The sequence below is a fragment of the Pteropus medius genome, unplaced genomic scaffold (genome assembly GCF_902729225.1).
Source record: "Pteropus medius unplaced genomic scaffold, Ma_sr-lr_union100, whole genome shotgun sequence".
NCBI classification, from domain to species: domain Eukaryota; kingdom Metazoa; phylum Chordata; class Mammalia; order Chiroptera; family Pteropodidae; genus Pteropus; species Pteropus medius.
In genome coordinates this window covers 36,743,296-36,765,178 of record NW_024351730.1, presented here as the reverse complement: position 1 = coordinate 36,765,178, position 21,883 = coordinate 36,743,296, and the positions used below count along the sequence as shown (strand labels likewise).

At 32.9% G+C, this 21,883-nt stretch overlaps 1 protein-coding gene and 1 pseudogene across 3 annotated transcripts in view; both read right to left on the bottom strand.

Moving 5' to 3' along the window:
• The window catches only part of GRID2 (glutamate ionotropic receptor delta type subunit 2), a 1,244,525-nt gene that overhangs the window by 1,083,953 nt on the left and 138,689 nt on the right, over positions 1–21,883 (bottom strand). The window lies entirely within an intron of this gene.
• Positions 17,620–17,735, bottom strand: LOC120588387 (uncharacterized; annotated as a pseudogene).

Here is a 21,883-nt window from a genome sequence, read left to right as displayed (position 1 = left end):
GATGCACATATATGCATGTAGTGTACCTTTCATTCACAAAAGTCTCAAGAAGTTCATAAATAAATGTTTTAGTTGCTATCAATTATTTTTTAGATATAATAATTCAATAAATATTTATTGAGCTAATAAATCAGACAGGAAAAAAAAGCCAGGTACCTTAAATGCAACTTTAGGTCATATACAAGACCTAGAATCTGCCTATATGTTGCTTACTGTATATTAGGAAAAAAGGTAAGTAAACAAGAACATAAAATATAAAAAGACAATAATAGCTGCTAAACTCCTACTCCAGATATTTTTCTTATTCCATTCTAATAGATTATTGTTTTTACTTTTAGGTAAAATGTTGGATTTTATGTTTCAATAGCATGGTTTATTGCTCCTTATATGCACTTATGGTCAATGATGGATATGAGCATAGCACACCAATAAAATAACTAGCCAGGGTCTAAAGCATCTTAGAAACCTACTAGCTTCAGTATGCTGTCCACCTCAAAAAAAAATGTGTCTATTTGTTAGTCAGCTTAATAAACTCTTAAGATAAATACACTAAACTGAATGGATCAGAATGCCTTACAATGGCTCATAAAATGAATAGAAATTATATGCAAATTAGAAAGCTGGCATTTCATTTTTCACAAACCACCAATGAAGATGCGTATAATTTGTACTTCTAACTCTATTTCCACATATGCATTCCTAATTAATACTGATCACCTGCTATCCTCTCCAACTCATACTATTCAAATGTATCTTTTAACTTTGAATACGATGAAGGCTACAAATAGGCAGAATAAATTTCCATTTTTTTGTTATCAATTTAAACTGGAAAGAGAAGAGAGTCAAAAACTCTAATGACATATCTGTTATTATAAAACCATGAACATCAGAATTCTTAGCTCCAACTTGAAAATTTTCCTGAGCAAAACCACAAATAAATTACTTAAAAAATAGTAACCCTGGTGGATAATTCTAATTAAATATTCTTTCAATTGTATTGTTTGGAATAATTCTTCATACAAACAACTAGCTCCTAAATCACTGTGGCTTTTTCATTTTGAAAATTTACTAAATTTAACAGAAAAATAGCTATCTTTTACTTCAAGAGAAATGATTTACTTTCATGATGAGCAAATTAAATGCATTACCTCATCAGTGTTTAATTTTTTAAAATTCCACTCTCCCAATGATATGATTTTATTTGCTGGTGTTGCTGTTACACAAAAATATTCACCTGTACCAACCAAAATGCACTAACAATTTTAAGAAAGACTTTCAAAAAATTGTGATTTTAACTAACTAATGAGTATCTGAATGTGCTTTGGGTGGATTTAATGATATGCTTTTGATATATTTTGATGTATTAAATAACATGTAGGGAAAAATATGTTTTAAAAAATTATGATGTTAACTTTTTGTGGTAAATCATTTCACAATATATACATATATAAAAGCATTTTGTTGTATACCTTAAGCTAATAATACATTGTTGTGTGTCTATTATATCTCAATAAAACTGGGGGAAAAACAGAATGGAAAAAAGAGGCTGTTCACGACTCTAAAATTCAGATTTTGGGAAAAGTCACAGTACAGAGTGATTCACCACCAAAACTTCTGTTTACAAGGAATTAAGAGAGTAAATAAGTATGGTCAGGCAGCCAGCTCTCCTGGCTTGCACCCTTCAGTTCCTTCCTAGTGTGTAATACTGAGTTGAGAATTGGCAGACCCAAGTTGTAATTCTCTGTGGCTGAAGCATTGTTGCTGAGGAAAGGGCAATCTAGAACAAGAGCCAAAGTAAGCCTTTGGCATAGACGCACAGCAGTCTTAAGCACCAACTCTCATTGGCAACAGGAAACTGAGCCATCTAACCTCAGTCTCTCCCTGACTGAGTTCAGAAAAAGGAGACTGCAGGTTTAGCGGAAATTGGCAGCGCTTGCCAGCAAAGTTCCACTTGGTAGTGACATGTTGAATTTTAAGAGTCCTATGCTCCTAAAAAACAGCAACAGTCATGCAATTCCTCAGCCCTTCTGTGCTCTCAGAAACGGCTGCCTGCAAAAACCACCCTTCCCTATATGACTTAGATGATTCACAGGTAACCCCTGTTTTACCTATCATAAGGCCAGACAAAGACTCTCCAAATTTTCATTCTTTGTCTCCTAAATGATTAGCTGAACTGCTTTTCCTCAGTGAGCAATTTGGACAAAATGCCCAATAACTTGAACAAAATGTAGTCAAGCTTCTCTCCTTCCCCAGGCCCCTGAAACTTCACCCACTTTTGATGATTGCGATGCCAAAAAACTCCTTTGCCGCCTCTCTAGAGAATTGGCTGACCTCATGGAAAAATATTCCCAGATCAACTGTCCTACCACACCATCGCTCATCCCGATTCCCCACACCTGGTTATTTCTAGCTTTGTTTATTCTCCCCTGCAAAAGGAAAGCCTGTTCTGCTGCCTTTTGTTCATTTGCAGATCCCCTGGTAGATTTTCAATACTGCAACAGTCACAAAAGTCATCCAACCTTTATTGCAATAATCCTTTTGAGTTTCTCCTTACTAAAGTCCAGATATTTTTGTTTGTTTGTTTATTTGTAAGCACCCAAAGAATAGCCTGGGAAATAAGGTGAAAGGTCTCCTTTCTCCTGAATGCTCAAAGTCATTTAAGCCTTTTCCTCATATTGCTAATGCCAACTGTGAGAGGAGCAAAGGAAAAATGGGGAAAACTTAATATTGAATTAGTCTCTCAAAGACACTGACTTCAACAAGATCCTGTTTAAATTACTGGATCATACTTTTTTTAAATTGATTTTTGCTAATATTATTTTTCCCATATTCCTTCTATACCCAAAAGATCTTTTGTAAGAAGGATGCAAATTAGAGAAATTTCAGAGAACTAAATAAAATATATATTTTGGCAGACACACATGAAAAATAAATAAATTATTTCTGTTGAGTTTTAAAGTTAAAATAATCTTTTTTTTAAGTTATACAGTTATTGACTCTACAGTACAATCTAAACCTCCTAAATCTCCATTTTTTATTACTACTGTTTGTAGTAACAGTAGTAGCCATAGTAACCATATTTACTTCATATTAATTTTCCCATTTGTAATATTTTTATTGGTAGCAATATTTCTTGAGGCCTCACCCGCCCAAGGCACTGTGCTTTATACCCAATGGCTAATATAACATCACAACAACATTATGAAAAGGTAATATAGGTAGGCTTGTGGTGTAAAGTAGGTGGGTTCTCTGTTGTCCTAGTTTGGTCTGTCTTAAGATGATCTCTGCGTTCCTGAGTCTTCTTGACTGGAGTTTTCTTAGCATTGCTATTTCTCCTCCCCATAAAGTTAAACTTTGCTTGTATCTGTAATTATTCTTGAGTGGAAGGTAATCTGTGGCTTTTTCCCCAGGATTATCAGACCTGTGCTTGCTCACAGTACAGACTCCTGAGCCCAAACTGATTTCTCACTACTCATTCTGGGGCAGAGGAAATTTTCTTCTATCCTTCCCCAGCATTAATGGGTCTCTGAGTGAGTCCCAAGGGGAAAGAGGGTTTCCTATCTTTTCCCCCAGAAGCACATGGGCTTTGCATATATTTTGACCTTAGAAACAATGGGGTTTTGCCTTGCTCCTAGGGGTGAGTTTGTTTCCCACCTCCCAGTGACGTTAGGAGTTTGCTTCTTGAAAGAGTTTAGAGAAGTAGATGGAATTTCACAACTGTTCCTCAGTAGCAGTCATTATCTCAGTCATGCCAGGACCACTGAATGGGTTCTCCCCAGTGTTCTGTTTACCTCCAATCTTTCTCAAAGGCACCCCATGGAAACAAGGGAAACAGCTTTGAGTGAGTGCTGATTTCCTTGTGAGGCTTCTCCAAGCTATTTCAAATTGACATGTTAGGGATGCTGTTTTATTTGTACTCATTCTTATGACCTCAGCTCTTTGATGGGTTAAACAAAATTACGATTTTGTAAATTATTCAGCCTTTCTCGCTGGTGGTTGGGACCTGTGTTCTCTTGCAATCCTAAACAGAATTGTAAGAATGTAAGCAGAATTTTGACATGAATTAGGTCACAGATTGTGTCACATTGTACCTTTATTAAAAGTGTAGTATTCAGACAATAACTAATATAAAAATCATGATATCAAAGACTAAAAATTCCAGCAATGGGTTCATCAACAGAATAGATACAGTTGAAGAGTGAACATAACATGAAGCTAGTTTAAAAAAAAAAAGTTCTCTAAACTACAACAGAAAAAGAAAAAAAAAGATTAAAAGCTGAACAGAGCATTCAAAAGCTGAGACAATGTCAAATTGTCGAATATATATGAAATTGGAGTCTCAAAAGAAGAGCCAATAGCCAAAAGAAATATAATGAACAGATAATAATCAAGAATTTTACAAAATTAATGACTATGCTATGATTCAGCAATTAAGATTAGACAACAGCTAATTTATTCACCAAGTTTGACTCTTTTAAAGAAAACTATAACATGATGAGGTTCCTATTGTAGCAAAAACCTGTCCATGATCTCAGCTTTATAAGACAAATTAAAAAATGTGTCTGTGCCTGTTTTCCCATAGGTAAAATGAGAACTATCATAGTATCTATTTTATACTGTTTTTGTGTACATTAAACAGCACAATATTTAAGATACTGTAAATGTTTGGTACATATTTCTGATTAATATAGTAAAAAAAAACTTCAAATAAAAATATTTTTTAAAACTTTCTTTGGATAACTTAGACATTTCTCCATATAACCATATTACCATATTACTATTTGATAATATAATATGTAACCATATTACTAGTTGGTAATATAATGGTTAAATTTAATTATGAATTATACTTGGACCATAGTATAATAAATTCATTTTCACTCAGAAGAAACTAGCAGAGCCTATAGAACTTCCTAACTTCTTAATAACCATAAAATTCTTTCTCTAACTTGCAAACACCAAACTCGAAAGAAGTCCATTAATCTGGTATCATAATTACATGCTAGATACAATGTTTTCTTTTATTACATTTCCTTTGAAATGACCACACTGTTAAATAAACATTGATCAATAACTACCAATATCTGAATTGTAGTCTTTTCAAATGGTTCACATGAGACATTTATCTTCTTTTAATAAGTTCTGACAATGTGATGATTCTCAGAGAAGCAGCTACACTCTGAAGCAAGCCAGCTCAACAAAGGAAGTTGATAAATCTTAAGAAGCCTTTGATATGTCTCTTTTGGACCTTAAAGACTAAAATTTCGTTCCTACGAAGTGCTTCTTTGAGGGCTCCCATCCAGAATTATCATTAATAGTAAACCCTTGAGTTAAAGAAAAGTGGACAAAAAATTCTGAACACTGAATTGGTAGTGGGGGACAAAAGGAGGAGAATGTTCGCAGATAGGATAATAAGCTATGAGGAAAAAACCAGGGTAAGACATATATATTAAAAATGCGTGCAACAAAAGCCATCTACTTAATAATGTCATAGAAGTATACTCAAGGCATGCTCATTAAAACTATTTCATACTTTCCTTTTCACAACTCAGGTCCTAAAGAACTTGTTCCCAATGGCCATTATTTTTTCCGAGCAGTAGGTCTCAACTGTGGGCTTAAAATATTCAGTAAACAATATTGCAAACAGATGCACTGTCATTCAGGCTTTGTTGTTCCATTTATAGAGCACAAATTGAGTAGAGTTAGCATAATTCTTAGGAGCCCTAGATTTTCAGAATGGTAAATGAACACTGGCTTAAACTTAAAGTCACTGCTGCATTAGCCCATTACAAGAGTCAGCCTGTCCTTTGAAGCACTAAAGCCATGCATTGCTTTCTTTCTATTTTCTACCTATAAAAGTCCTAGACATCATCTTCTTACAATATAAGGCTATTTTGTCTACATTGAAAATATGTTGTTTAGTGTGGCTACCTTCATTAATTATCTTTCTAGATCTTCTGGTAACTTGCTACAGCTTCTACATCAGCACTTGCTGCTGTACCTTGAATCTATGTTATGGAGATGATTTCTTTCCTTAAGTCTCATGAACTGAATTTTGCTAGCTTCAAACTTTTCTTCCGCAGCTTCACCTCTCTTAGCTTTCATATCACAGAAGAGAATTAGGGCCTTCGTCTGGATTAGGCTTTGGCTTAAAGGAATGTTATAGCTGGTTTGATCTTCTATCCAGACCACTAAAACATAAAGCTGTTTCACTTTTATCATCCCAGTGTTCACTGGAGTAGCATTTTTAATTTTCTTCAAAAACTTTTACTTTGCACTCATAACTTTGCTTTTTGACACAAGAAGCCTACCTTTTGGCCTATGTCTGGCTATCGACATGCCTTTCTAAGCTTTAATCATTTCTAGCTTTTGACTTAAAGTGAGAGATGTGCGACTCTTCGTTTCCTTGAACACTCAGAGACCATTGTAGAGTTATTTATTGTTGTTCAGTATTGTTATGTCTCACGGAAAAAAGAGGCCTAAAGAGAGGAAGAGAGACAAAGGAAGGACTGGTCGATGGAACAGTTAGAACACAACATTTATCAATTAAATTTGCTGTCTTATATGGGGGTGGTTCATGAGGCCTCAAAACAATTTTTTTAATTTCATCAAATTTATTGGGGTAACATTGGTTAATAAAACTATGTAGGTTTCAAGCATACGATTCAATAATACATCACCTGTATAGTGCATTGTGTGATCACCACTCACAAAGTCAAATCTCTTTCCATCACCATATATTTGACCCCTTTACCCTTTTTAAATCTGCTTCACCCTCCTTTCCCTCTGGTAAGCACCATACTGTTGTCTGTGTCTATGTTTCAAAACATCAAAGATCACTGATACAGTGATATAGTGATCACTAAATCACTATAGTGATCACTAATCATAGATCAATATAATAAATATAATAATAATGAAAAAGTTTGAAAGGTTGTGAATATCACCAAAATGTGACACAGAGACATGAAGATGGAAAGTGGTGCCAAAAGACTTGCTCCACACACGGTTGCCACAAACCTTCAATTTGTAAAAAAAATGAAAACATCTGGGAAGTGTAATAAAATGAGGTATGCCTTTAACATTTTAAAAGTAGGTTAAGCAATCTCTAATTAAAATTTATAACAAGTTTATTAACTTCAAGTTATGCTATTAAAATGCAATTGTATAGGAATCAAGCAAACAAGGCTTCTTCAGGAATAAACTTAAAATATGAAAATTCATTTGGTGGAGGTATAATGCCACTAACTTCTTCAGTAAAAAAGTAAGTTACATTTTATATTTCAGTAATATGTTTAGCTTAGGCAGCAAAGATGAAGAAGGAGAGCACTGGGAAAAAGGAACTGTGTAAATCAAAGCTTGGTAGTAAAGAAAACCAAAGGTAATATAAATGCAGTAATATAGAGAAAATCATTCTACGATATCAAACAGTATGCAATTAATTTTTAAATGTAATTTTGATTAATTTCAAGGGTAGTTTCTTCATTTACTTATGTGGTCATTAAGTCAACAAAAATGTGAGTATATACTATTTTCAGGGTTGGTCTTATTCTTAAAAAGATGTAAGTCTTATAAAAAGCATGCATTTTAGGGCATGTATGTATGTGTATCATGTGTGTATATATATAAAATTTTAAACGAATTAAAATTTTATTTTAGAACAATTTTCTTTCAAAAATGCAATTTAAAGCATTTTTCTTTCTAAAAACTTCAATATATATTAAAACCAAAATATAGTCCAGGGTATTGATGACCCTATAGAAGAGCCAAAATATACTTCTATATTTGTGTTTCATCTGCCTTAAAAGGTTAGAGTGATAAATGGTGAGTAGAATGCATGGATTCACATACTAAAGGTATTCAAGGATAAACTGACACAATCAAGAATGCTGTCTCTGGCTCAGTAAGCACAGAAACAGTATTTGGAAAACCTAGACTGAACCGTGACAGTAATATGCCAAAAACTGGGTCACTGAGAACTGTGTCTTTTAACTGCAAAGATGTGTCTGTCCATTTATTCTAAACTAAATGACTTGATTTTAGATGCAGATTGCTAATCTCTCTGCAGTGATACTGAGATAAGGGTAACCACTGAGACCTTAAGTATTTTTGCATATGGGAAAATAAGTGCTACATTAGCAAAGCAAAACAATTATAGTTTAAAAAAAAAAACAAAACTCTTAGATTTTTTTCCCAGTGCCCAAGTAGCTACATTACAACAAAAATATTTTCCCATGCCTAATTTATTTAAGAACATCTTTATACATTTAATAATACTAAACACGCACACACATTCAATCCCCATCTGTCTATCCTCACCCCCGACAAATAGAATAGTATTGTCATTCTTGTATTTGCAGAACCCCCTCCATTTTGGAGAGTTTTAAATTTTCACATTTTATTTAATCTGCTTTGGACTTCCCTACACCTCAAAACTGTACAGGTGACCCTTGGACAACATGTGTTTGAACCACGTGGGTCCACGCATAGGTGGATTTTTTTCAATAAATACTGTAAATGTATTTTCTCTTCCTTATGATTTTCTTAATAATATTTCTTTTCTCTAGCATACTTTATTGTAAGAATACAATACATAACACATATAACATACAAAATATGTGTTAATTAATCATTTATGTTGTTGGTAAGGCTTCTGGTCAACAGCAGACTACTAGTTGTTAAGTTTCGGTGGAGTCAAATTATAAAAAGATTTTCGACTATGGGGCAATGACCCCCTTAACCCCTGCATTGTTTAAGAGTCAACTGTATATATTATGTCAATTTTATTAGCCTTATAAATTAGAGACTGAAAAACAATATTTCATTCCTAAATGAACTTCATTGATATGTTTTAATAATTTCATCATTTTAAACATCCATATTTGGTAATTAGGTAAAACCATAATATATAATCTTTTTAGAACTATAGCTATAAATGCCATAGTATTTAGAAATATCTATCAAGTGTTTTTTCTTTACTTAATGGTTATAATGTTAATAAGTTCAGAGATATATGTAAATTTGTATTTGCCATTAATAAATTACTTTATTATTTTAATAATTTTTAACCAGTGAACACGATTAGATTAATTAATGAAGTATTAAGGATATCGAACCATATAACAGTTTTATTTCAATATACATAACATTTTACTAGCTTTTTGATTTTGGACAAGTTCTATAATCCCGGTATGCCATAGTTTTGTCCTCTAGGGATAATATAAGAATATATAACATTGAGTTGTAGTAATGATTAAATGAGAAAATATTTGCAAAAAGTTTAATATCTTATGTTTAATATAAAGAAACATTGATTTCTTAAAGGAATTTTAAAATAGAAAACAAATTTATCAACACATAAAATTACCGTGCAATGCTAAAATTCTGTAGCTAAGCTATCACTCAAAGGGTACAACTGTTTTTTTTGTCCATTAAGTTTCATCTTAATCTTATAACTCCAATACTGTCATAGAATTTTTTTTGGAACAAATACATGAATTTTTTTGGCTTTTATGTACCCTACACTGGGCAAGATAACAGTGGTAGAGCAAGTGTTTCATCAATTCTTGTTGAAATGGTGCCTTTGCTTTTGGTGTCAGATCCAAAAAATCACTGCCAAGACCAATGTCATGGAGCTTACTCCCTGTTTTCTTACAGGAGTGTTATGGTTTCAGGTCTTGTGCATGCTCTAAGGCAGTGTTTCAGCTTCATTCTTACACATGTGGCTGTCCAATTTTTCAAACATCATTTATTAAAGAGACTGTCTCTTCCCCCACTGTATATTCTAGGCTACTTTGTTATAAACTATTGATTATATTGTATATGTGTAGGCATAGTGTTGGCCTCTATTCTGTTCCATTGATCTGCGTCAGTTTACTGATTAGTGATTGGTATTATTTTTAAATCAAATTGGCATTATTTTTGTAATCAGAAATTTGAATTACTTTAAGCCATATTTGAGTTCCCTTTCCATTTATGGTTAAAATTAAAGTGAAAAATATTTGCCTCTCTCTGACTATCTTAAGTCCTTTTAGAAATTTAATTAGAGGGTTTTCAACATTTAGCTGATAAAAAACTGAGAAATTTAGTATTCTGGGGAAATTGTCTCCCAAATTCAAATTCCACATTCAATTATAGTTTAGGAAACTTAGCTGGAAACTAGAAATATCAGTGTGAGAATATCTATTTCCATTCCTTTATTTGGGTTAAAAAATTTGGAATGTTTTCATAAATGCTTTCTAAACAAAATTTTAATATATCTATAACTCATTTGTGCTTTCAGCAAAGTTTGGGATATACTATAAAGATTTTGTGTATATATAATGATTATCTCCGAGACTAAGGGCATCAGTGTGTCCTTAATTTATTTATATAACTGTACTTTCAAATTTTTGTCTTAATATACTAAGGAATATGAACCTTCATTATTGTGAAAATAATTCAGAGAGTAATTAACCTTTCTCTGTGGCTTAAGTCTCCTCAGGTTTGTTTTATTATCTCCAAAGATCTCTCATTAACTCTAATCATTCATGCGTTCAAAAAAATAATAAAGTATGGGGACCTTAAAGCTGATGAATTTAGTATTATTTTCCAAAACCTTGTATTTTTGTTGTGGTTTGGGGTTTTGATTGTTTCATTAGTTTGGTTTTATTGTTTGTTTGTTTGTTTGTTTGTATGTTTTTGCTTTAACTCTTCTCCTGATCCAGTATCAATTACTATAACTCTCCTCACTGGATTGCTCCAATACAGGAAGTAGATGTTATCTTATAATGAAAAACAAAATTTTTGTTCTTTTCTGTTTTCCAAAATAGAATACAAAATAACTTGAAATTAAAGAAAATATATTCAAGGAGAAGTCTCTTCGATTAGAAATTTTCCTAATGAGTAAATATACCTTCATAATGACCAAAGGTTTTTAGCAAGTGAAGTTTCTAAACTACATTAGGTAGTGGGCATGGGCTTTGATAGAACTAGGATCCAGTACCTGTGCTGCAACTTTCTACTAGCTGAGTGACCTTGGAAGAGTTATTTAATTTCTCTTAGTTTTAATATTCTCATCTAAATAATTTGGCTAACAACAACACCTGTTCACGATGATTATTGAAGGATTATAATAGCCAATGACGAAAGCCCTGAACTTGATAATATATAACAAGCACTCAATAAATGTTAAATAACATTATTTTTATTTGTATCTCCAGAACTTGATACAATGTTTGTATAGTACTATAATTAGGTTTGCATTGGGTGGATAAATTAACGTATCTCTTAGTATGGATAATTGCTAACAGAGTCTGGATTCATGACAATATCTCATATACATATAGTATTGATAATCTAGCTTTTCCTTTCTTTGTCTCAAGATTTATGCAAATACTCGTAGGTAAATTTACATTTCCATCATTAATACAGTTTTAATATAATCTTGCCATATCAGTCATTTCCAAGGCATACTACACTTAACGGGCTTCCAAAATATCACTTATTTGAGATAAAAATTTGTGCCAATTTTAAGCCTAGTTTCATAGATAGTAACAATATAGAGAATGAAAAATGAATTTTAAAAGCTGAACAGTTTAATTTGTTTAACAGAAAAATAAGTTGTACAGGAAAAAAAAGGGTTGAAGATGGGATTAAAATGTAGGAAAAAGTTAATATAAGCAAAATCTGAAAAATAATAAGAAAATAAATATAGGACCAATTATTTAAAAAAGAAAATAAGTTGAAATCCGTACAAAAATGTTTGAAGGCAATGAAAATCTAAATGATAAAAATAATACAAAAGGGTTTTGTGTGAATGTCAACCTTTGCCTATATAGGATCTTTCTTTTGTCTACATTGTTTATTGCCATATAGATGAATATTAATGAAATTTGCAATTTTGTTTATTATCAGATTTACAAGTCAAGATTTATGCAAATATGTTAGATACTTTTCACATTAGTGGAAATGGGTAGAAAACTGAACTGACCACTATATTAACATCTCACAATTTCACTATTTATTTTACTGGCATCTAATTTAATACCAACACTAAACAGAAGGATATGTCAAACAGGATTTTCAAACAAACAAGATTATATGCTTTATAAACTGCTAAGAAATATTTAATACTTTTTAAAGAAAGTATCCAATTAGAGGAATGTAAGCTCTACCTCAATGAAAACTTTGATGAAACTACAATGAAAATGCCACATCATTCATATCCCTACTAGGTTTTTTTCTTACTGCTAGTAAATTATAACTCTATGTAATTTTTTAAAGAAGCTTCAAAATACTAATAGGCAAACAAATTAAGCAATCCAGTGAAATCATATCTTGTACTAAAAACGGTATTTTCCATTTTGGCTTTTATGAAATCCCATGAATTAAAGTTTCGATATTAATACTGTCTTGTCGCTTATGTTCTCTCTGCCTGAAACTTCCTCCACCTCCCTCTTCACTCCTTTTCTGACATATATTCTTACTTTTCAAAACTGTCCACAAGAGTTTATATCTGTGAAGCACTTCCCTTAACCTCCTATGAGAATCAGGTACTTTTCTATACTTGCTATGTTTTATACATACTCCTATTTTGAAATACATCCATCATTTTAACATTTTTGTTCTTAGGTTTCTAGCTCACCTACAAGATTGTAAGCTCTTTGAGATCAATAAACTTGTCTTTTTTATTTTTGATTCCTTGGAGCCTGCCACATGTTATAAAATAGTTGAATAAATGTGATATATTTTTTGAGGAGTTTTGACATTCTTAAAACTTACACACAGAGTTAGTAGACGTTGTATTGTTTTGTCATCAGAAGAAAGTAGTTAAATATATTTTTCTAATTCACCTAGACTGTGCTAAAGTGAGTAGAGCAAAAGTTAATATATCTACTACATAAAATCCTTCTGGTATGAAAAGCTACAGCTTTATGTCTAACATTAAAGAGAACAATCTTTCTCCTAACTGAAATGAGATGATCTGAAGTCTTTGTTCGAATTGGGGTTAGGACAGGAAAGAGAATGTAGTAAAAAAAAGCCTCTTTAGAATACTGTGAGGCTAAGTTGCTAACAGAGAGGGCACAATGAAAGCAGTTTCATCCAGAGCTATGTCATTTCCACTATCTTTCTCATTCCTTTGGTCTCGTTATGACAGTTCTGATTATTACTTTGTTCATGACAGATTATAAACTATATAAGAAGATAGAAAGGGATGATGGAGATGAGAGGTAATTCATGTACTCTACAATTTAAGAAAAGATATTTTATGAATGTTTGAGAATGGGATGGAGATGACTCACAAAATGATTTATCATATAAATACGGGAGAAGGGGAGAGAAAGGAAGCATTGCAATGTTAGAGAAGTAGAGGAAAGGAGCAACCGGGTTTTTAATATAAAAGGAAAAAGAAAAACAAAGAAACATATAGAGGCAGTAAGATAAAACTCTAAGATGGAGACTGGAACCAGCAGAATCCTTAAACATCAATGAATCTAACTTCCAGTATTCCCCTTATCACCATGGAAAAAAGGCAGACAGCTGGGAGTTAAATTCTTCTTAAAGTTAGTAGCAATGGGAGGCTTAAATCCAGTATTTTTGACTTTTTGATGTAAGGATCTTTATGCAAAAAGCTGTCAGAGAACAGGCATAAAAAGGGGAAAAAAATCAGGATGGAAATAATAAATGAGGAGTGATCTTTGACTCATTTGCGTAAACCACTGTTTATAGTTTCAATGAACCGGACTGGGTATCGCATGTTCGAATAAAGATTTGTCTGCGTCCCTTGATTTCACCATTGATCTCAAAGTTGAGACTGGTTAAACTTCTCAGCAGAAATTGGAGGTTTTTTTGTTGCTGTTTTATCTGAATGATTAAAAGTAGGACCTAATTAAGTTAAATCATTCAATAAATGTTGTGATTTAAAATTTTCAGACAAAACTCTGTGATAGTAGAATTTATTCTGTGTACTTAAACTCAGTGAAAATGTATCTATATGTGCACTTAAATATACATTAACAATTCAAGTGAGGGCTTCTTTAGGGGCGTAGGTTTACAATTAATGGCACAAACCAGAAGCCTTAAAGAAAGTAGCTGATGGCACAAACTTTGCTTTGAGAGAATAATTTATGATATCTAGATTGATAATTTTCTGACCTTGAATTATGAGACAGAATTAGAAAACTGAAATAATATTAGTTTTAACTGAAAACTTTATAGTAACTAGTTAGTATATATCGAACCATTGTTTGACCTTCATTGTAAAGGTATCCTCAAGAAACATTTAATAATAGCCATTAACAATTGATAGCTATTATAAAACATGAAGGTATTTTTGCAAGCAATTTATTACATGGTTTATTTTCTAATGCTATAAATTTACTTCTATGTCATATAAGCATGAATTTCTATGGAAATTGAGATTAAAATCTGTTCAAATTTGAACCAGAGAAAATTGTGTCCCTTAAAATAGGATGCATCCATTTTTTTTCTGGTCGTTATGGTCCTAATATAAAGGAGAGCTTTATCAGACATCATGACATACAGCTATATGTATCTACACAACAGGCGCTGGCAGTTTTACTATTTGTAAGACTTCAGTGATACATTAAGAATGATTTGGGAGTATCCTATGGGTAGGCATTTACATATTTTACTTTTTAAGCAAGATAATATAATAATTTAACACAAATTACAAGAAAAAACTGTTTTAATAATATATTTTGGTTGGGGATTCCCTTAAATTACAAATTATAGGAAATAATCTCTGTAAGTACTAGCAAGCCATTTTCTTTATCCTTGCCCAATTCTAAATTCTATTTCTTGAGTTTTCAGAAAACAAGAACAAAACTATTTTGGTGTTGAATGGTGATCTTTAGCACAAATTGAAAACTTTACCTTTATTCTTGAACCCAAAATCTGTTTTTGCTTCCAGCAAAGGGTTGTTGGGGGGAAAAAATAGCCACGCCCTTTCTAATTTATCATATTTTAAAACAATGACGTGAAGTGAAACAAAGTTGACTGTCCCCACTATTTATTCCCAGTAGCAGACTTGGTTATAAGAATGGTCAAGAATTCTGCCAAAGTTCAAGCCTGCTCCCTGCCAGACTGAGATAGGTTGGCATTTGCAGTCTTTGACATCAGCCATAATCACACTTTTATTTAGTGATGCAATTTTTATGAGTTGTAATTGTATATTGCTATTTATTGACCTTTCCTGAGAGAAAACAAAAATCTGTTTCCTAAAGGAAGTACATGATCAAAAATTAAATACTATGTGTTAGAGTAATACTTATTACTACTTGAATACATAAAAATTTTAAATATTTTGTAATACTTCAAATACACATTCTATCTGCACAGAGATTGCCACAATACACAAAAATTTCAGCTTTATAAAGTGTAACATAAAATCTCAGTGGTATGGTAGAAAAAAAAAAGAGAGCTGGATTACACACTTTTAAGATGATAAAGATCTTTCTTAGGAATAATATCAGCACATTCTCTGCTAATTTTAGCATGACAGTGTATCCCCTTAAAAAATAATCACTGTCTCAAATCTGCTCTAACATACTGAAGATGAAATGATTAACACCAGTCCATACTATGATAATATGGCAAATTTACACAATAATTAAAAACACAGAAAAGAAACCACAAAATAATAACAATAACAAAAACACCACACGCAATCAGTCCAAAGCTTCTGTGAGATTAAAAACTAGATACAATCAGATATCGTACATAAAGCACCTAAAGAAGAGAGGAACACTTAGTTGGGGTTTGATATAATTTAATTTAACTTTAAATATATCAATATGAAAAAAAATGGCAAAGACATTCTATAGAAAGTGAATATCAGAGATGAGGAAAGAATAAAATTTAGGAAACAAAAGTATAAGTTTAGGTTTTATGCATTTCTTGGAGAAAAAGTATATATTACCACAAATATTCATGTAGAATCTATTGTTTTATAGGACATAGTTGTATAATCATCTATTCTGAAAGTATGTGACTTCTTAGGAAAAAGACATTTAGAGAATATATGGGAAGTTCCTCATTTTAAAATCTTTGGAGTTTTTGGCTAGAAAAGATGACCAGTATACCTGGATAAATGTTTTACTTTAAAAATATCTTTTACTGCACCCTTTAAAAAAAAACACAAGCATATGTCAACTAGCTTGATAGATACTTAACATGCTACTCCTTGTCTGAGTTCTGTAGGAAGTTCCATAAGATCAAAATCTAAACCACCTCCATAACTAGAAAGTAGAAATAAGTAGAAAAACTTAATATGCATGTTATATATGATATATGTTTGTAGTATCTGGGCAAACTACTTAATGTAGATATTAGGACTTATGCCATATAATTTTTTTCTTTTTAAAAATTAAGTTTATTGGGGTAACATTGGTTAATACAATTATATAATTTGCAGGTGTACATTATAATTTGACATCTGTATATTCTATTGGGTTTTCACCACCCAAAGGCCAATTCCCTTCAGCTACCATATATTTGATCCCCTTTACCTACTTCACCCTCCCCCTACCCCCCTATATTTGACTCCTTTTACCCCTGCATACCTACCCCCTCCTCCTACACACCCTACCCTCTGGTAAGCACTAGTCTATAGTCCATGTCCATGAGTCTCTATTTGTTCGTCCTCTTCATTTGTTACTTTTAGGTTTATATTCCACATATAAGTGATATCATCTGATTTTCAACTATTTCTGTCTGGCTTATTTCACTTAGAATGATTATCTCAAGATCCATCCATGATGTCACAAATGGCAGTATTTCATCTCCTCTTATGGCTAATATTCCATTTTATATATATACGACAGCTTCTTTAGCCAATCATCTATTGTAGGACAATTCAGTTGCTTCCGTGTCCTGGCCACCATGAATAACGCTGCTATGAACATCGGTGTGCAAATATCTTTTCGGATATAAGTTTTCAAGTCTTTGGGGTAAATACCCAGTAGAGGGATTGCTGGATCATATGGTAGAGCAATTCTTAGTTATTTGAGGAACCTCCATAGTGTTTTCCATAGTGGCTGTACCAATTTGCAGTCCCACCACAGTATATGAGGTTTACTTTTTCTCCTCATCCTCTCCAACATTTGTTATTACTTGTCCAGTTGATTATAGCTATTCTAACAGGTGTGAGATGGTAACTCATTACGGTTTTAATTTGCATTTCCCTAATAACTAGCAATGATGAGCATCTTTTCGAATATTTGTTGGCCATGTGTATGTCCTCTATGGAGAAGTGTCTGTTCAGGTCCTCTGCCCAGTTTTTGAAGGGATAGTTTATTTTTTTGTTGTTATTGAGTTGTATGAGTTCTTTGTATATTTTGGATATAGGCCCTTATTGGAGGCATTGCTTACAAATATATTTTCCCATTTGAATGGTTGTCTCTTTACCTTATTGATGATTTCTTTTGCTGAGCAAAAGCTTTTTAGTTTGATGTAGTCCCATTCATTTTTTTTCACTTTTATTTCCCTAGCTTTTGAGGTCGAATTCATAAAATCTTCTTTAAGTCCAAAGTCCTTGAGTTTAGTTCCTATATTTTCTTCTATGCATTTTATTGTTTCAGGTTTTTTGTTTTTGTTTTTGTTTTTGTTTTTGTTTTTAGCCTACAGCACCTGGTTTCCCAGGTGGTATCCCATCCAAGTACTAACCAGGCCCGACCCTGCTTAGTTTCCGAGATCAGACGGGATCGGGCACATTCAGAGTAGTAGTAGTAGACTGTTTGAAGTTTTCTATTGAGGTCCTTAATTTATTTTCAGTTAATTTTGGTGTGTGGTGATAGACAACAGTCTAATTTCATTCTTTTGCAGATGGCTTTCCAGTTTTCCCAGCACCAATTATTGAAAAGGCTTTCCTTTCTCCACTGTATGTTTTTGGCTCTTTTGTCAAAAATTATTTGCCCATATAAATATGGGTTTATTTCCGGACTCTTAGTTTTGTTCCACTGGTCCATGTGTCTATTTTGCTTCCAATACCATGCTGTTCTGATTACTGTCGCTTTGTAGTGTAATTTGAAGTCGGGCAGAGTGATGCTTCCACCTTCATTCCTTTTTGTCAAGATGGCTTTGGCATTTCAGGGTCTTTTGTGCTTCCATACAAATCTGATGATATTTGTTCTATTTCAAAAATGCTGATGGGATTTTGATGGGGATTGCATTAAATCTGTATAATGCTTTAGGAAATATGGTCATTTTAACTATGTTGATTCTTCCAATCCAAGATCACAGAATATCTTTCCATTTCTTTGTATCTTCTTCGATTTCTTTTAACAGGGTCTTGTAGTTTTCATTATATAGGTCCCTCCCAAGTTTCGTCAAATTTATTCCTAGGTATTTTAATCTTTTTGTTGCAATTGCAAGAGGAATTATTTTTTCCACTTCTTTTTCTGAGAATTATTAGAGTATAGGAGCATTATAGTTTTTGAACATTGATTTTGTATCCAGAAACATTACTGTATGTGCTTATTGTTTCTCGTAGTGTTCTTGTGGAATGTTTAGGGTTTTCTATATAGAGAATCATGTCATCCACAAATAGGGACAGTTTGACTTCTTCGTTTCCTATTTGGATGCGTTTTATATCTTTCTCATGTCTGACTGCACTTGCTAGAACTCCAATGTTATATAGAATGACAGTGGAGATACTAGACATCCTTGCCTTGTTCCAGAGGAAAGATTTTTACATTTTCACCATTAAGTATAATGTTGGCTGAGGGTTTGTCATAGATGGCCTTTATTATGTTAAGGTACTTTCCTTCTATACCAATTTTGTTAAGTGTTTTGATCATAAATGGATGCTGTATCTTGGCGAAGGCTTTTTCTGCATCTATTGATATGATCAATATTGTTATTCTTTTTTTTTACTTTGTTTATACAGTGTATCATATTAATCGATTTGCATATGTTGAACCACCCCTGTACCTTTGGGATGAAGCCCACTTGATTGTGGTATATAATCTTTTTAATATGTTGCTGTATTCGGTTCGCTAGTATCTTATTTAGATCTTCGCTTCTGTGTTCATGAGAGATATTGGTCTGTAGTTTTCTTTTATTGTGTTATCTTTACTAGGTTTTGGTATCAGAGTAATATTGGTCTCATAAAATGTGTTGGGAAGTATTGCCTCTTCTTCGATTTTTTGAAAGAGTTTGAGGAGAATAGATATTAAATCTTCTTTGAATGTTTGGTAGAATTCACTGGTGAAGCCATCTGGTCCTGGAATTTTACTTTTTGGTAGGTTTTTGATGATTGTTTCCATTTCCATACCGCAGATCGGTCTATTTAGACTTTCCAGTTCTTCTTGATTCAGCCTAGGAAGGGTGTATTTTTCTAAGTACTGGTCTATTTCTTCTAGGTTATTCAATTTGGAGTTATATACTTTTTCATAGTATTCTTGTATGTTCCTTTTTATTTCTGCGATGTCAGACGTAACTTACCCTCTTTCATCCCTGATTTTGTTTATTTGTGTCCTTTCTCTTTTTTCTTTAGTGAGTCTAGCCAGGGGTTTGTCAACTTTATTAACCTTCTCAAAGAACCAGCTCTTTGTTGCATTTATTTTTTCTATTGTCTTGTTTTCAATTTCATTAATTTCTGCTGTAATTTTGATGATTTCTTTCCTTCTGCTGACTTTAGGCTTCATTTGTTCTTCCTTCTCTAGTGTTTTAAGATGAAGCGTTAGGTTGTTTATTTGGGTTCATTCTTGTTTTTAGAGATAGGCCTGTAATGATATGAAGTTTCCTCTTATGACAGCTTTTGCCCTATCCCAAAAGTTTTGATGTGTTCTACTATCGTTATCATCCATTTCTATATATCTCTTGATCTGGGTTTTTATGTCTTCTCTGACCAAATTATTCCTCAGTAGCTTGTTGTTTAATCTCCATGTATTTGTGGTTCTTCCCACTTTCTTTTTACAGCTATCTCCAGCTTCAAAGCATTATGATCAGAAAATATGGCTGGTATTATTTCTGCCCTCTTATATTTGTTGAGACTATCTCTGTGTCCCAGAATGTGGCCAATCCTTGAAAATGTTCCATGTGCACTAGAGAAGAATGTATAAGCAGCTGTTTTGGGATGGAAGGCTCTGTAAATGTCAATTAGGTCCAGTTGGTCTAATGTGACATTTAAAGATGTTATTCCTTATTGATTTTCTGTTTGGATGATCTGTCCATATCCAACGATGGGGTATTTAGGTCCCCTATTATGATAGTGTTTTGGTCTGTTTTTCCCTTTAGTTCTGTTAGTAATTGCTTTACGTATTTCATGGCTCCCTGATTGGGGGAATAGATATTAATAAGTTATATTTTTTTGGTGCATGATTCCTTTTATCATCATGACTTGTCCCTCAACATTTTTCTTTACATTTTTTATTCTGAAGTCTATTTTGTCCAATATTAGTACCACTACTCCCGCTTTTCTCTGAATGTCATTTGCTTGAATTATCACTTTCCACTGTTTCACTTTGTGTCTACATTTGTCTTTGGAGCTGCCTCCTGGAGGCACCATATGGTTGGGTTTTGTTTTTTGATCTATTCTGCAACTCTGCCTTTTTATTGGTGAGTTGAGATCACTGAGGATGATTATTGAAATATGAGGTCTTCTTTAGCCATTTTATCTTTTGCTTTTTGGTAGCTCGATGTTTCCATTGCTTCTTTATCTTTGTGTTTCTGTTTTCTTTATTTTGGTTGGCTTTTGTGGGTTTTGTCTCTGGTTCTTCTTGTTTTATGTTATATACTTCAGTTCTGAATCTTTGGTGTATGGTTACCATTAAGAATATGTAAAGGACAGTTATATGTATATATACAGTTGTACATTGTCTCTGTGTATGCTTTATCTCCATTCCTCTTTGTGAATTTGGGTCTTTGAATCCTCTTCTTTTCAGTCATTGTTGTCTCAATTTGTCCCTATGTATGCTGAATGTTCATTACTATCTTGCTATAGCAATTCTTCTTATTGTTTAAGCTTCCAATGTCCTGTTCTTAGTGAGGGTTGCACTCCTCTGCTTCAATTTGCCTGATAGTCACCTTACTCCTAATTATATAATTTTTCGTTGTTGTTATTTTGTTTTAGGTGAGCTGACCCCTTTCAGTATTTCCTGTAGTGCAGGCCTCGTAGTGGAGAATTCCCTCAATTTTTGTATGTCTGAAAAGGTCTTAATTTCTCCTTCATCTCTAAAGGAGAGCTTAACTGGATACATTATTCTAGGTTGGTCGTTCCTTTCACTTAATAGTTTAAGTATTTTATTCCATTCCTTTCTGGCTTGTAAGGTTTGCGCTAAGAAGTCCGACGATAATCTAATGGGTTTTCCTTTATAAGTTACCATTTTCTCCTCCCTGGCCGCCCTGAGAATTCTGTTTTTGTTGCTGATTTTTGATAAGATTAATACAATGTGTCTTGGTGAAGGCCTTTTTGGATTGAGGTAATTGGGTGTTCTGCTGACTTCTTGAATCCCAAGCTCCAGCTCATTCCTTAGATTTGGGAAATTCTCATCCACTATTTGTCTAAAAATGCTTTCTAGTCCCTGCTCCTTTTCCTTGCCTTCGATAATGCCCATTATTCTTATATTTCCTCTCCTGATGGTATCAGCTAGTTCTTGTATTTCTCTTTCATTATTTTTCACTCTCCAGTTTCTCTCTTCTGATTTATTTCTAGACTTCTGTCTTCGATATCACTGATCATTTCCTCCATTTGGTCAACTCTATTTCCCAAGCTTGCTATTTCATTTTTCAACTCTTGCAGTGTTTTGTTTTTCTGTTTTGTTTTTTTTTTAATCTCCAGAAGATCTATTCTGTTATTTTTGAGGGTTTCAATTTCCTTGCTCTGCTCATCTAGTTATTTTTTCAATTCCTGAAATTGTTGATATGACTCATTTTGGAA